General features: G+C 33.4%; 1 non-coding gene across 1 annotated transcript; it reads left to right on the plus strand.

Moving 5' to 3' along the window:
* Nucleotides 1-3,178: 3,178 nt before the first annotated feature.
* Nucleotides 3,179-3,284, plus strand: LOC121231058 (small nucleolar RNA R71). Its single transcript, XR_005929127.1, has one exon. It is a non-coding gene; the product is annotated as a small nucleolar RNA R71 (small nucleolar RNA).
* The last annotated feature ends 13,755 nt before the right edge of the window (nucleotides 3,285-17,039 follow it).

The following is a 17,039-nucleotide window of genomic DNA, read 5'->3' on the forward strand; positions in this document are numbered from 1 at the left end:
TTGGATTTTGTGTAAGTTATAAATGTATTTAATCCAGCAAAGTTAATTGTTTTACTTAAGGCTTACTAAGCCTTGAAAGCTTACTCTGTTGTTACGTTTCTCTGTTTTATAGATTATCAAATTTGGCCTTTGCTCGGGGATCGTCAACAACTCGTCACACTATCACTATCCACTGTTTGGTACTGCTATGTTTTGGATTATTTTATGGCATGTATAGAATAGACTAGTAGCGGAATAATATTCTGGTTAATGTATATAAGCCATGCGAAAATGGCATCTTTTGAATGTGTACTTATAGAAGTTTAATTTTTTCCCTGGCTGTATTTAGCATTTATCTAAATGAATGATCTTTATTTCAAGAAAAAGTTTAAAATTTTACTGTTCTGACATGAGTTACAAGTCTGGTAATACCCCTTTCCTATTCCGACAACGGTTACGGGATAGGGGTGTTACAGGACATGCGACTGTGTTGCATGGCCATGTGTTACACACGACTGAGACACACTCGTGTATTAGGCCGTGTGGACATGAAATTGGCCAAATTCAAGCCATTTCCATCACCAACCCAAATATGTACCTACAAGCATTTTGTACCCAAATTCAAGACATCAGAAACATACCAATTCATGCATGAAACAACCAATTCAATAGTCCATAAATTCATCCAACCAATATGCCAACAAGGCACCTCAAATGCATTCAACCATATCTTAACTAAACATGGAAACATTACCACATTTCATACATACACATCCAGATCAATACCATTTCAATGCTTACCCTATTTTGACCATATCAAAACTATTCCAACACATACCATATTGGCCATTTAATTATACATTAAAACTTAGCCATATTAATCTCTACCATCAAGGCATCAAAAGTACCATAAGTACATCAACCATAATAACATATACATGCCAAACATGTCAACTAGATCATTAAACATAAATCCACCTATACATGCCATTATAACCTTGGCCAAAACATCAAAAACTACCAATATATTCGCTAGATAGTGTAATAGATCCCCGACGAGCTTCCAAACCGTTCGACCTTCCCTTATTTATAAAACATGGGAAAGAAAACTACGTAAGCATAAAATGCTTAGTAAGTTCGTAAAACATGAACATAACTTACCATTTCAATACATAACTTTAAATTTAAACATGATACAATCCAACCATAAACTTTGCATAAGCCTAAGCATCATCAACAACACATGTTAGTGCATCAACTCATAATTCACTTGAATTAACATAAGATAGGTAATTATACATGAACAACATCACTTGAAAACATCAATTTCATGTACATAAACATGCTTTCATTAAACATTTCCTTTACACTCTTTTTCATAGATTCATGACATAAGTCATTTAAATACTTACTGTTCTTTTCCTTTTCATGTCCGTTGAACCATTTAGAATAACATCGTATACGCAGGAAAGCTCACACAAAGTGTGTTAAACATATAACCTTTCCTTTTCCTTTACATCGTTGCTGATACGAGCTGTGAAATAGGTCTGCGCACACAAGTTGATGGTTAGAATGTAAGCTATGCGATGCTTCTCACACAAGCGATTTAGTATCTGTAACAAATGTTAGACCTCAGCTATCAGTAGAACATTTAGGACCAGCACCCAAAACGTGGTAACCCTAATGACATGTCATTTGTATCCTAAAAATTCCTAAGGTTCAAATGGGGCTCAATAATCATCATAACATCATTGGATTTCCACCATTTTTTTACATGATAAATAGCACGATGAAATATGGATCAAAATAACATTAAAATGTTATTTAAACAAATGAACTTACCTCGATGACAAAAACGTCGAAGTAAGACCAATTAATCTGAGTCTTTAGCTTTTTCTCGATTTAGATCCGTACGAAGTTTATCTTGATCTAAGCAAACTCAATCCATTTAATACTCATAATATTATATTCAATCCAAAATTCATACTTTCACAAAATTACACTTTTACCCCTAATATTTTAACTTCTTTACAATTTAGGCCTTAAGCTCGCAATTTGAAATTTAAGCAATGTCATCCACATTTCATGCTAGTTGAATGCACTAAGGACCTTTATCAATCCATACAAATAAACATTTCACAAATTTACCAGGTATTTTTCTATTTTTATAAATAAGTCCCTAAATGACATTTTCATAAAAAATCCCTTTACAAAACTTGTTTATTTAACAACAAGAACTCATAATCTTTCATTAAAATTCAAGAATCATGCAAACTCATTCATGGAAGAACCCTAAACCTTTAACATTTTTTCAAATTAGTCCCTGGGCTAGCTAGATTATACTACAACGATCCCGAAAACATAAAAATCATTAAAATGAGCTCAAAATTCACTTACATGCTAGCACTAAAAGTAGCCGAATGAAGGAACCCTAATATGGCTTGCTAACCTTTAATTTTCAGTGAAGGCAACATTTGGGGAAGATGAATGAATTTTGTTTTAATTATTTTAACCTTTATTTACCTATTTACATTTTTAACCTTTAAAAATATTCATAATTTCAACAAAACCAATCCATGAATATTCGCTAACTATATAAATGTCTATTTACCATCTAAGTCCTCTTACATTAAAGTTTCATAGCTATTTGATACCTTTAGCTACTAGAACTCTACTTTTTCACCTTTTACGATTTAGTCATTTTCACTTAATTAAGCATGCAAATGTTAAAATTTCTTAACGAATTTTTTATGACTCTGATAACATACCATAGACAATAAATAATAATAAAATAATAATTTACTCATTAGATTTGTGGTCCCTAAACCACTATCACTATTTCACTAAAAATAGGTTGTTATAGTTCATATCCTTGGTAGGATTGTTAATATAGTGGAAAAGTAGTTTGTCTCCTCCATATATAGACGATACACTATTTTTGGATTCGATTCGATTGATTTTGTCCATTAGCTATTAATATTTGTCATCCTCATAGACAACTTTGATCGTAGATGGTCTCTAGCCATATGTGTGTCTTTCAGTTTGCTACTAGCACGAGTTCATTGCCATATTTTTTATTAGTTCGTACGCATCCTCATATGTTCTTTTCATTAAGGCACCTCCTGCTGCTTCATCTAATCCTGGCCTTGAATGCGCATACAACCCATTATAGAAAATTTGCAGTCATAACCACTAAGGTAATTCGTGGTGTGGACATTTATGAATCAACATCTTAAAACACTCCCATGCTTTATGAAAGCTTTTCCCCTCAAATTGTATAAACATAGAAATTTTCCTTCTGAGCTGGTCCGTCTTGCTAATGGGGAAGAACTTTTTGTAGGAATTTCCCTGCGAGTTTGTCCCATGTTATGATTGATCTTGGTGCTGGCAAATCGAACCAAGAAAAGGTGTTATCAATTAATGGAAAGGGGAACAACTGAAGACGTTAACTTGGAGGAACCATTTTAGATGTTAACTTGGATCTTCTGTCATTGTTCCTTGAAACTGCAAATTATTCTAGATAGTCTAGATCGTAGTTAGCTTGATCTCAAAATTATTGGCCCTGATGACTGGCCTCATTATACTCCCTTAAACAATATCAAGATTCGGTAGCGCATATTCCCTCAGAGTCCTTTCGTTATGTGTCATGAGATTATTTTTGGGTAGTTGTGGTGGTGGTGGATCTTCTAAATTGTTATTGTTAGCCTTGTCGAATAATGGATTCTCATGTAAGGGTAAATTACCTCCACCAAGTAACGAATTACGCATTGGTTGTTGCTATTGTTGCTATTGTTCTCGATGATTCCTTTGGATTATTCTTTCTAGATCTGTGACTGGCTCAATAGGTGTTCCCCTACTAGTCATACACTAAACCCAAAGAGAAAAGATTAATAGAAAAAAATAAAATAAAATGATATTTATAACCTAAAAATTTCCTAATTATTCTATTAATATGTAAAAATTAAAATTAATATAGTGATGCTACTTCCCCAACAATGGTGCCAACAACTTGACCGCCTCCGGATATACCAACGTCTAGAGTAGAAATCCTGTACAAAATATATGAAAGGTGGTATACACAAGTTGATGCGAGCGCGCCCAATGGTTCAGCTAGTTCGAGTAAAGATCATCTGACACTACCACAAGGCCCTATCACCCGAGCTCGACCTAAGGCTTTCAAAGATTCTATTTCAGCTCTTGTAGCTCGAATTTGGGATGAAACTCAGCCCAGCCGCAGTGAGGAAGCTTATATTAACTCTTCTAGTTCACCTTGCAACTTGCTACTAGTTCAGATTCAGCTCATGTCCAGCTCCCCAGCTCGAGTCTAGCTTACGAGTCCGAACCTAGCTCAGATTTAGCTCACGAGCTTACCCCCAGCTCATCACTAGCTCATGCACCTATATCTCGTTTCAGCTCAATTGAGCTCCTTTTTATTTTTTCAGCTTTGCATTTTTAATTAATTAAATAAATTGCACGTTACTTTTAGCTCAACAAATATTAAAGTATTTAATTTGTCCAAAAATCAGAACATGAAATTAATGTGTTATGCTACAGCAATTTAAAGTGTCTAAATTAGGACGAATTTATTTCTTGTTATTTAGTGCAGCCGAATTTAATGTGTCTTAGTTCCAGCATGTTTTTAATTTGTCCTAGCTTATTACATGATTTAAATGTGTCTTTGAGCTACTGGAATTAATGTGTCTAAGTTGAATTAATTAGCTGAATTAATTTAGGTGCAGGTACATTGTAGGGATGTCATTAAAGCTAGATAGCTACTGTTTTCTCTTCTCCAAGAGGCATGATGGTTCGGTTATTGCAACAGCCACCTCAACCTGCTGTTTGTTCTTTTCAAAGTGTCCGGTCAGCTCTCCAAAGCAATTTGAATGTTTTCACATTTGCTGAACATTCCTTTCACACCTATAGGCTGTTCGGTTTAGTGTGTTCATACAAGGGAGGCTGCTCACATTTGGTTTCACACTTAAAGGTCTATTGAGGTGCTTCAAGTTGCCTTTAATTAGCTCTACACTTTTCAGCTAACCAAGGCTGTCCAATTCATGAAGTACACCCCCTTGGCCGAATTCAAGCTTGCCCATTCAGCTCATTTCAGCTCCTCCATAATTGTTCAGCTACTAGAAGCTTCAAGAGGCTATCCATTGACGTTTTCCATGGCTGAGAAGTTTCAAGGAATTTTCCTAAATATATTCTTGAATTTTCTAACTTAATTAGGCTGAAAACAAAGGTTGTTCAGCTAGCTTAAGTTGGCTATTTAGCTAGCCTTCTAAATGCTATAAATAGCTAGTTCATTTCTTTGTTTAAAAACTTTTGACTCTTTGTTAATGTTATGCTGCCAAAATTGTGAGGCAACTTTTTCTCCATTTCGTTCAAAGATTTGATTGGCTTTCCTAGCGATCTAGCTGCATCAACCGTTTCCTTTGTTGAACCCGAACTTATTACTACCCGTAGTGTGGCGTTCGAACAATACCGAGGTTCCTATCTTGTTAGATAGTGGGTCGAGGTTTCCTTCACCAAACCTAAACCGAACTCAAAGGGCCTATAAATAACGGGTCGATACCATATCGGTATTGGTTCTTGTTTGCACTTTTTGTTCAATCCATATTTCTTTTAAACCCATTTCTTCTTTACCAAATTGAACCTAAACCGACCAATTCGTTCATATCCCTTCGTTCATACCATTTCATTCCTACCATTTCGTTCGTACCCCTCTTTCTTCTTTGGCCATTCCTTCAACTCAACTAAACCTAACGTAACTTCTTGTCGACGATCGGGCAATCACTAATACGACTTGACTCACCCAAGGCAGATCGTATCACAAGTATACAGGTCAAGTTGTAATATAGTTACAATGGACTAGGTGAGTACTTTGAGGATCGTACCTAAGGGAGGCAAGCACTAAATTAATTCTAACCTAAACATAAAAAGATCTAATTAGTACTTTAAATTGATCATATTACGATGAATAAAAAAAAAGGTTTTAGTAATCTAAACAAACAATAACAATGAAGGAAATAATAGAAATAAATAAATCATGAGAAATCAAATAGTAAAATATATATCAAACCTGGGCATGGGTGATTAGCTCGCTTCAGTAATCATAACCAACTGTTGCTTCTAGCATTCTTGTTCAATCAACTAGTCAATGCCCTAGCAGGATATTCCGATCTTTCACTAAAATACTGAGTGGATAAGAACTACTTATCTCTCAACCTCACAGTCTAGACTGGTTCAGGGATAAAGTGTTCACAGATAGACCATACCATTTTTGGGTTAATTCTCACCTTGATGACTTTCTAGGGTTTTCAGGCCTAGGGTTTTAAAATCTTCCTTTCCTGAACAACTGATTTGTTAAGAAAACCCTGCAAAATAGTTAATTAATCAAACCTCCACTCACTAATCCCCCACAAGAGGATTAGTTCCTCATGGATCTAATAAACAATATAAACTTGATAGAAAGAGTAAACATGAATAATAATTCAAGAGCATAAAGTTTAGAAGAAGCTTGATTTGTATTAGAATTTATCACAGAATCCTCACAGGGTTTGATTATGTTTCACAAATCTGATTTCTCCTATAAAAACAAATAACAAGAATTGAAATAAAACCTAAGCATAAGAAAAGAAAAAAACTAAAGACTAAATCTAGGAAGAAAATTATACAATATAAAAGTTGTCCATAACATGTGCTAAATGAGCTTATTTATAGATTTTAGAGTGGCCGTCGTCCTTATCCCTAGGTCAGTTGCCGTCCTCGTGCTTAACATTTGATGTGCGGACCAAAATTCCCCTAGCTTGTATTTATTTCTTGTACAGAGGTGACGTCACGACACACCAAGTCCCATGTGGCGACATCAAGGGTAGTATGCTTATCCTTAGGGTAACGTCAGGGGTGTGTCGTGACACAAAAGGCAGTCTTGGAATTCTTCTATTTTGCTCCCTATGTTGCGACATCCAATGTTCCATGTTGTGACACAACAACCAGTATTGAGTTAGCACATCTTCTAGTGGTCTCATACATGCTTATAAAGAATATTAGCTTAACTTTAGACCTCATTCGGCCTCTAAGGTCAATAAAAGACTCAACTTACACACTTTATTGAATTGAACTAAACTTATGAAAACATAATTAAAACTTAACTAAAATACTTATGTTCAAGCTCCTAAAGTGCAAAAACCAGTTTAATTTACTACATCGAATTATGGGAGATAAGAACACTCAATTCATCAAGTCCATGAATGCAATAGGTGGATTAGTTAAACCAAAGGGCATGTAAAAAAATTCATAATGCCCATACCTTGTTCTAAAGCTTGTCTTCAAAACATCTGACTCATTCACCTGAAGTTGATAATACCTTGAGTCTATTTTCAAGAACATTATGGACTTCATAGTTGGTCGAACATGTCATCAATCTATGGTAGTGGGTACTTGTTTTTTATGGTCAATTTGTCCAAGTGTCTATATGTAACAACCTATTTTTTAGTGGTGTCGGAAATAATAGTTTCGGGGCCACAAATCTGATGAATGGGTTTCCAAATATTATTATTTAATAATTACAAACCAAATATGGTATTATAATAAATTTTTATTTGATAATTTATATTATTTGAACAAAAAATTAGGTTCAAGTGGTAAATCCTAAAGTCAAGTGGTTTTAGAAAAGGCGATATGGGGACTTCGTTTCTATAAACGAAGCCTATAAATTTATTATTAAATCTTTACGAGTGTTATTAAGGTCATATTACAGTTTGGTTAAGAAATTTTATCATTTAAACAGTTAATTAATTAAAAAATACTAAATCATAAAGGTTGTAAAAGTGAGTTTTATTAATTAAAAAGGTGTAATTGGTAAATTATTAAAGTTATAAGAGTTTATGTTGCAATTAGACCATAATAATGAATTGTGATCGGGTAGTGGATGTAGGAATTGAAAAGAAAAAAATAACTTATAATTTAATATATGTTTATTAATTAAATAAAAGTTAAAGTAATAAAAAAATAACCAAAAACATCTATCACCTTCTTTCTTTTATTTCTTTAGTCGAACACCATTATAGGAAGGAGGGAACTTTTTTTTCCTATTTTTCTTTGCATGTAAGTATTTCTTGATTTGTTTCTCAAGAATTTTGTGTATTTGTGATGGTTATTTTGATATCTAGCTAAATTGAGGATTAATTTGTGAAATCGTCAAACATTTATAAATTTACCATTGATGATTTTGAATGTATTTGATGCTAATTGGTTTTGTTAGAAGCTTGATTGTTAGATATGCTTATTTTGTTAAGTGAATTTTAATGATTTTAATGTTTAGGGATTAATTTGTTAAAATAGTAAAATTTTATGTAAATATTGGGAATTGATAATGGATAATGGCTGATTATGAATCACATGAAATTGGCTAGCTGGTATTTTGATTAAATGTGGATAATTCATGAATTTCGAGATTTAGGACTAAATTGCAAAAAGGCTAAAACATTGGGGGTAATTTAGTAAATTCATAAAGATAAGGGTTATAGGCTTGAATTAATTATTTTAAATGTTGGAATGATATTGATTGAATAAAAAGATTTACCTAGATCAAGAAAGAACTCGAACAAACACAAATCGGGGAAAAGCCAAAGTAGCGGAATAATAGTCGATTCATGTTAAAAGTCATTTTTGAGTTTAGGTAAGTTCGTAGTCCTTAAACTCTAACATTATTTATTTATTTATTTAGTTTGATTACTAGTCAATTTGATAGTCAATTATATGTATTCAAATGATTAGTATTTTAAATGTAATGTTATGGAAATATATATATGAAAATGGTTATAGAGTGGATTATAGAAATTTAATATAGAAGATTAATGTAAAGGATTTAAATTATGAATTGAATAATTGTGGAAGGATGTAATTACGTATGTATTTGTCAGTTTATCTGACTAGCGCTGGACACAACTCATTGTTGGTTTATTCGACTAGTGCAGGGCACACATTTGATATCGTCGATTTATCTAACTAGTGTTGGGCAAACTCATTGTCGGTTTATCCGACTAGTGCAGGGCACACATTGGATATTGTCAATTTATCTAACTAGTGTTGGGCAAACTCATTATCAGTTTATCCGACTAGTGGTGGGCACACATTTGATATCTTCAGTTTATCTGACTAGCACTTGGTGAAAAATATTGTCGGTTTATTCGACTAGTGGTGGGCACACATTTGATATCATTGGTTTATCCAACTAGCGCTGGGCACAAAACATTGTCGGTTTATCTGACTAGTGCAGAGCACACCTATTATCGGTTTATCCGACAGCGCTGGGCAAAAAACTTTGTTATGCTTTATCCGTCAAGCACCGGCTGCCAATAACAGACTGATCCATGTTAATGTTGTATAAATGATCCATTGAAAAAGGTTGAAAATGATATAAATGAAAAGGTTAAAAAGGATATAAACAAAAATGTTAGTATCTCATCCTTCAATTGTTCGCTATTCAGGTAAGATGTATCGGGTGAGATATGTATCACAATTAGGAATATGATATGAATGTTTGACTAGTATAGTTTCGTGATGAATATAAATGCATTGTTGTAATTATATGTTTCATGAGTCTATAAATATGTTAATTAGTTATGTTTGTGGTGGGTTTAGAGAGTAAAATGTGTATATGAGTATTTTCTAAGTATTCGATGTTATTTCATTAGGTACATTGGGTAATCAAGGATTAATGGAATGAATATGAATATATGTATGGAAGGTTACATGGTTATAATTTGTAAATTGAAAACTAATGTTGTGAAGAATTGGTATAGGATTTGATGATAGTCTGTAACATCCCAAAATTTGGGCCTAGTCAGAATAGTGGTTTCGGGACCACAAATCCGACGTAAAAATATTTATTTTATGCTTATTATGAGGCCTATGGTATGAAAATAAGCATATGTTAAAGTTTCATGAAGAAATTCTAGGTATAGGGTGTCCAATTCGAAATTAGGGACCAAATTGAATAAATTACAAAACTTGGGTTCTAGAAGCAGTTTGTATGAAATTACTTTGGATTGTTAATTAGCGGTCCTTAAAGAGTAATTTACCCAATTTCTAAGTTTTTGGACAAAAATGGGCATGTATGGAAAAGTTTGGAAGTTTAGTAAGAAAGGGCATTTTGGTCATTTGGTAATAAAAGAAATAAAAAGGGAAAATGAAAGCAAAAATCAGCCATTCTCATTCTTCATGCTACCGAAATGTGCATGTTCTCCATAGTTAGGGTTTTCAACATTTTCAAGCTCAATAGTAAGTGTTCCCTAGCTCCGTTTTTAATGTTCTTCATATTTTTGAAATCCTCGTAACATGCTCTATCCATTTCTACCCCTATTTCAAGCTAAGGTTCATGTTAGAAAGTTGACCCATGCATGAGATGGTTGTTCTTTGATGATTTATGGAGGGTTATGAAAGTTAGATGTTAGATAAACATATTTTGCGAAGTGATTTTTCATGAAAACACCAAAAAAGACCTAATTGAAAAAGGCATAAAATGTGGCAGAAATGTGAAATAGAAGAAAATATGGGTTGGAATAAGCATGAAAAATATTCGGCTAGGCTTGGGTATTCAAGAAATTTCATGCATTTCATTATACGAGCCTGGGAACTAATTTGTAAAAATGTGAAAGGTTAGGGGCAAAATGGTCAATTTGCCCTAAGATGAGTTTTAGGCCAGAAATGAATAAGGTGAGGTATTAATAATTTATTTTTACTGATATAGACCCCAAGGAACCAATTCCAGAGGTTGACCCTGGAAAACTAAAGGTTTCGGAATAACTGAAATATGAACCCGAAGCAATTACCAAGTAAGTTCGTGTAACTCGAAGGTAAACTATTTAAATTACATTAAAAATGTATATTCCTATATGCATTATAGTATTGATAATTTTTGTGAAACAGTGCATAATAAATATTGCGTTGATAAATGTCCCGGCTGAATAAAAGGATATCCGATGGATTCTCTAAATGAATTGACGGTAAAAAGGATCTAGCCCGGACGGGTGTTCCTTTAGTGATCGAGCCTCTCAAAGAATAAGTGTGCCGAAATGGATTTAACCCGGACGGGTAATCCAATTAGGATATGAATTTAGCCTGGACTGGTAATTCAGATCCGAGCTCATTGAGCACATGCCGATATAAGGGATTTAGACTGGACTGGTAATGCTGACATTGCTCTATGAGTCTACATTACGGGGGATTCAGCCAGGACTGGTAATCCCACTGTAAGAGTGAGGTTCACAGGAGTGCATACTTAAAATGGTCACTTCCACAATTTGAATACTTCAACAAATGTAAATTCAAAGAACACATGTAAATTCAACAAATACTTCTCTTTTCAATACTCATATGAATCTCGTACATACCTATATCACTTAATTCAATCACATATTCTTTCTCGTTTTGACAATGCCCGTTGAACCTTTTGGAATAGTTAAGGATACTCAAAAAATCACATATAGCTCATATAATGCCATATCCGAGATATGGTCTTACACATTATCACATATCGATGCCAATAGCCCAGCTATGGTCTTACACAAAATCAAATAACAATGCCAATGTCCCAGACATGGTTTACACGTAATCACATAACGATAATCCTAATGTCATGACATTTGTATCTGATACTATTCCTAAGGTTTTTACGAGACTTTCAGATATTGTAACCCTATCCATTCTTGCTCATATTTGATCATTTTATATTCAATGACAAATAAACATATATAATTCAATTTAAAGACATTTATTTGCATATAAACTTACCTTGTATTCGGGATAAACAGACCGGATCTACTATTCAATAACCTTTGATTTTCCCCAATCTAAATCCAATTTCTTTCCTTCTTGTTCTATGTACATTCAAAATTAACTCATTTATTCATCAATTCATTCAATTCAGTCCACAAACACATATTTAGGCATTTTTACACTTTAGCCCCTAAAGTTCCACATTTTTACAATTTAGTCCCTAATTCACAAATAGACAAATTCATGAAATTTCATTAAACCCAAGCCTAGCCGAATTCTCTATAGACCCTTAACAGACCATTGTTTTCATTTATTTCACATTTCAACCCCTTAATTTATACATTTCATAATATAATCCCTATTTCACATTTTTGTCAAAAATCACTTTACAAAACATTAAAATCTATCATCAAGCTTTCATATTTCATCTTCAAACACCAAATAACACATAAAATTATTAATGGAAACTCTTAAAATCTTTAACAATTTCAAAATCTAAGGTACGGGCTAGCTAGAATACAAAGCAACAATCTCAAAAACGTAGAAATCTTTAAAAAAGAGCAAAAATCGTACCTTGATTGAACAAATTAACTTAGCCGAATACTCAAACCTCCATGGCTGTTTTTCTCATGTATGTTTTGTAATGGAAGAAGAAACTAAGATGATAAAATGTTTAGTTTTATTTATTATAACTTAATTTACTAATTTACCTTTTTAACCTTAGTAATAAACATATAAAATCATATAATGGATGCCCATTAATGTCCATTAACATTTAAAATGGTTTAATTACCATTTAAGGCCATCATATTTAAAAGCCAAGGTCAATTGACACCTTTAACTAATTGCATGCAACTTTTTCATTTTACGAATTTAGTCCTTTTTCTCAAATTGACTAATTAAACGATAAAATTAATTCATGAAATTTTCACACATATTAAATATCATGTTGTAAACACTAAAAATAATATTAAAATAATTTTCTAACCTCAGATTTTTTGTTCTAAAATAATTATTCTGATTTAGCTAAAACTGGGCTGTTACATTTAGTATTCCAAGTGGTTCAACGGGTAATTTAATGAGTATGTCAAAGATAAATTGTGTGTAAATCCAATTCGAGATGACTTAAGTATGTAAAAAAACTCATACGTGATGAGCTCGTTATGTGATGAACCCTCGGTAAGGTTATGATTGAGTAAGTTATGATTATAAGATCTTAATAATATTTTTGCCAATTATCATCATGTTAATTGTATGTTAAATGTTGGTTTATGATGCTTATTATTTGCATGGGAACATAATAAGCCATATAGCTTACTCCCCTTTTCTTTCCCTTGTCTTATAGTGTCACCAAGCTAGCTCGGGGATCGAAGACTGTCGGAGATCCACTCACACTATAAATGTAACACCCCTATCCCGTAACCGTTGCCGGAATAGGTAAGGGGCATTACTGGACTTGTAACTCATGTCAGAACAGTAAGATTTTGAACTTTTTCTTGAAATAAAGATCATTCATTTAAATAAGTACTAAGCACAGCCAGGGATAAAATTTAAACTTCTCTAAGTAAACATTCAAAAGATGCCATTTTCGCATGGCTTATATACATTAACCAAAATATCCTCTCACTACTAGTCTATTCTATACATGCCATAAGATAATCCAAAACGTAGCAGTACCAAACAATGGATAGTGATAGTGTGACTAGTTGCTGATGATCCCCGAGCCTGTAGCTTCGCAATGAGATCTATAAAACAGAGGAAATAGAGTAAACGGAGTAAGCATTACAATGCTTAGTAAGTTTTAAGCAGTGTCAACAGATAACAATCAAATTATAACATAGTTGTTCGTATTTTTATTTCACTCTTCCTTCGGGCATACCATCCCTTTACCGAATATGCACATCTCATCATATACAATAGGCAGATAAACTTTCACATAAAAGTGAGCTATTGTGACATAGATATATCGTATGATTTCACATAACCTCTCACACTGATCCGATGTCACATAATCATAGGAATGTCTCATAGATTGCTCTCGTATGCATCACATAGCTACCTTATGATTTAGTGCAAATCAAGCTCACATATAAACTTGGAGTACATACCTGTTTAATCTTTCGCATTGAATATATTTATAAGCAATTCTTATTACGAAGTCTTACCCGGACATAATCTCCCCACGAAGTTATCGGGTCTTACCCAGACAAAATCCCCACGCGTAGTCATCGGGTCTTTAGAGCTCGGATATAGTACGAGCACAAAGCTTACGGACATTAATCAGTGATAATATTCTCGCATAAAGCCTGCGGGGTTTTAACCCGGATATAGTACTGACACAAATGCCCTTCGGGACTTATCACATTTATACACTTTCACATCCATCACGTTGGCCACTCGGCCCTGTCACATATATACACTTCCACATTCATCACATCGACCATTAGGCCTTATCACATATATACACTTTCACATTCATCACATCGGCCATTAGGCCTTATCACATATATACACTTTCACATTCATCACATCGGCCATGAGGCCTTATCACATATATACACTTTCACATTCATCACATCGGCTATTAGGCCTTATCACATATATACACTTTCGCATTCATCACTTCGGCCATTAGGCCTTACCACATATATACACCTTCACATTCATCACATCAGCCATTAGGCCTTATCACATATATACACTTTCACATTCATCACATCGGCCATTAGGCCTTATCACATATATATACAGTTTCACATTCATCACATCGGCCATTAGGCCTTATCACATATATATACACTTTCACATTCATCACATCGGCCGTTAGGCCTTATCACATATATATACACTTTCACGTATACACACTGTCTTGGCTGAATCTACATCTATCATTTTCCAATATCATAATTTAGAATCCACGTATGGGTTTAATCAATAGCTTATGAGCAACTAAAACAAGTTTATCAAGGTTTACAACACAATCTCAAATTCAGCACAAGCTGTTTTTCCTGAGCAATAGTCACTAAATTATTTATAACTGGAGATACAAAACTCTAAATCACTTTCCGTTAATTTTTCCTGAATATATACTCGTATATCTTCCATCCATAAAATTTCCAGAATTTTAGGTTTGGCCAATCAATACCAGATTTTTCTTAAAGTTTCCCCTGTTTCACTGTTTGACTAATCTGACCACTCTTCACTACGAATCAAATTTCTCATTTTACAGAATTCAAAATGTGTTGTATTTGATTTCATTTGAAACTAGACTCATTAAGGAGTCTAAGCATATAAATTTTATCTTATAACCATTTTCGTACAATTTATAATAATTTTCTAAAAACAGAACAGAGGATTACAGTGTCATTCTGCGCTGTCTCACACAACTTTAAGTATCTCATTATCGGAAATTCCTTTGCTTACACGGTTTCTTTTATAAGAAACTAGACTCATTAAGCTTTAATTTCAGGTCTCATTCAGCCTCTAATTCAAATCCATAAATTTATGGTGATTTTCTAAAGTCACGTTACTGCTGCTATCCTAAGCAGACTATTTCAAATTACCCTTAAATTCCCAAGCTCAAACACTTAAGAACTTACCATTTGAGCTTAGAACATATCATGGCCACATCATATATTATTAAATCAACTCATCATGTCCTATTATAATTGAATTTACTCAACGTTTAATCACTTAAAACTTACCTCGGATGTTGTTGAACGATTTCGGCGGCTATTCGATCACTTTTTCCTTTCCTTTATCCAACTTTGGTCCTCTAAGCTCTTGAGCTTAATTGAGTAAATTAAGTATATCAACTTCATATACTTCACTTAATCAAAGCAAGAAATACAATTATCCTCACTATCTCACACATATACGTTCAGTCAATCATTACTATGTTACAAGTCAAGCCTAGCTTAGGCTAGATCGAACATATATAATCTTTTAACTCAATTTACGAATCAAGACATATTAGTTATCAAAGGTTGACCATGATACACATAGTGAGCTCCATTTTTTTAACTCACATTCGGCACATAAAAACATACACAAAATTTTCCACACAAGCTAGTATTTTAGCAATTAATATGACACAAGTTAAACAAAAAGTTTACAATAAAATTACAAGGTACATACATAGGGTCCATATACATGTTTATTTTAAAACACCACCCTTTAAACCCTCTAGCTCTACTTACAAAAGACTCTCATAACTAAAATCCATAAGTAAGTCATCCAATTCCACCATTTCAATAAGTATTTTATACCAAATCTAATAACTAAATGTTATTAATGAGATTCATACCAAGACCGAATATTCATTAACAACCAAAGCATATATTCAACAATTTAACAATGTGTTTAACCTCCATGGCCGAATAGATCCTTTCTATTCCATTTAACTACCATAAATTTAAAATATTTAAATCAAGTTCATGAGTTTCTAATTTCATTACTTCAACCATTCAAAGCCTATCTAATTTCTCAAATAGATTTCTAATACAAGAATTAAGCCAACCTACTAACCTTGACACCCACATTCGGCAAGTGACCACACACACACTCTCATAACCGAATTTCCATACTACTAAAACCTCTATACACATATTCCCCTTATTCATCTTCAATTTAAGCTCCCAACTCATAAAACATAAGGAATAGAAATCATCTTCTAAGTTTCCTACCTTAACCGCATGCCCAAATCACCACAAGGATCAAAATTCACACATGGGCTCAATCAAAGACCTATCCATCAACTAAAATTTCATAAAATCTCAAAGAATTTACCTAAAACTTACCTTAATTAAGCAAGTAGAAGACCGAATGCCTAGCTTCTTCCCTCCTCCTCTCAATCCGGCCAAGAAGAACCAAAGAACACAACTTGTTTCCTTTCCTCCTTAGAACATTCGGCCAAGAGAAATGAAAAAAGATGGACACTTTTTTTTTGTTTTCTTTCTTACATTCACGGCAATGGGGAGGGGGAGAAACAATCACACACATTCTTTCTTTTTTTTCTATTTCTTTATTACCCATACTCCTTATTTTATTGTTCCTAACATACATCACTAACATAACATGTTTGTGACATGTTTCCACTCATAGCATGGCCGGCCACTATGCCTTAATTTGGGTAAATTGACATGCAAACCCATCATTTTCCCAATATGCATTAATAGGTCACTTTGCATTTGCCTAGCACATTTCTAAATTTTCTCACATAAGTCCTATTTGATAAAAATTCACTTACAATTAACAAAATTCAAACATGAAATTTTCAC

The sequence above is a fragment of the Gossypium hirsutum genome, chromosome A06 (assembly GCF_007990345.1).
Source record: "Gossypium hirsutum isolate 1008001.06 chromosome A06, Gossypium_hirsutum_v2.1, whole genome shotgun sequence".
In the NCBI taxonomy this organism is placed as follows: Eukaryota; Viridiplantae; Streptophyta; class Magnoliopsida; order Malvales; family Malvaceae; genus Gossypium; species Gossypium hirsutum.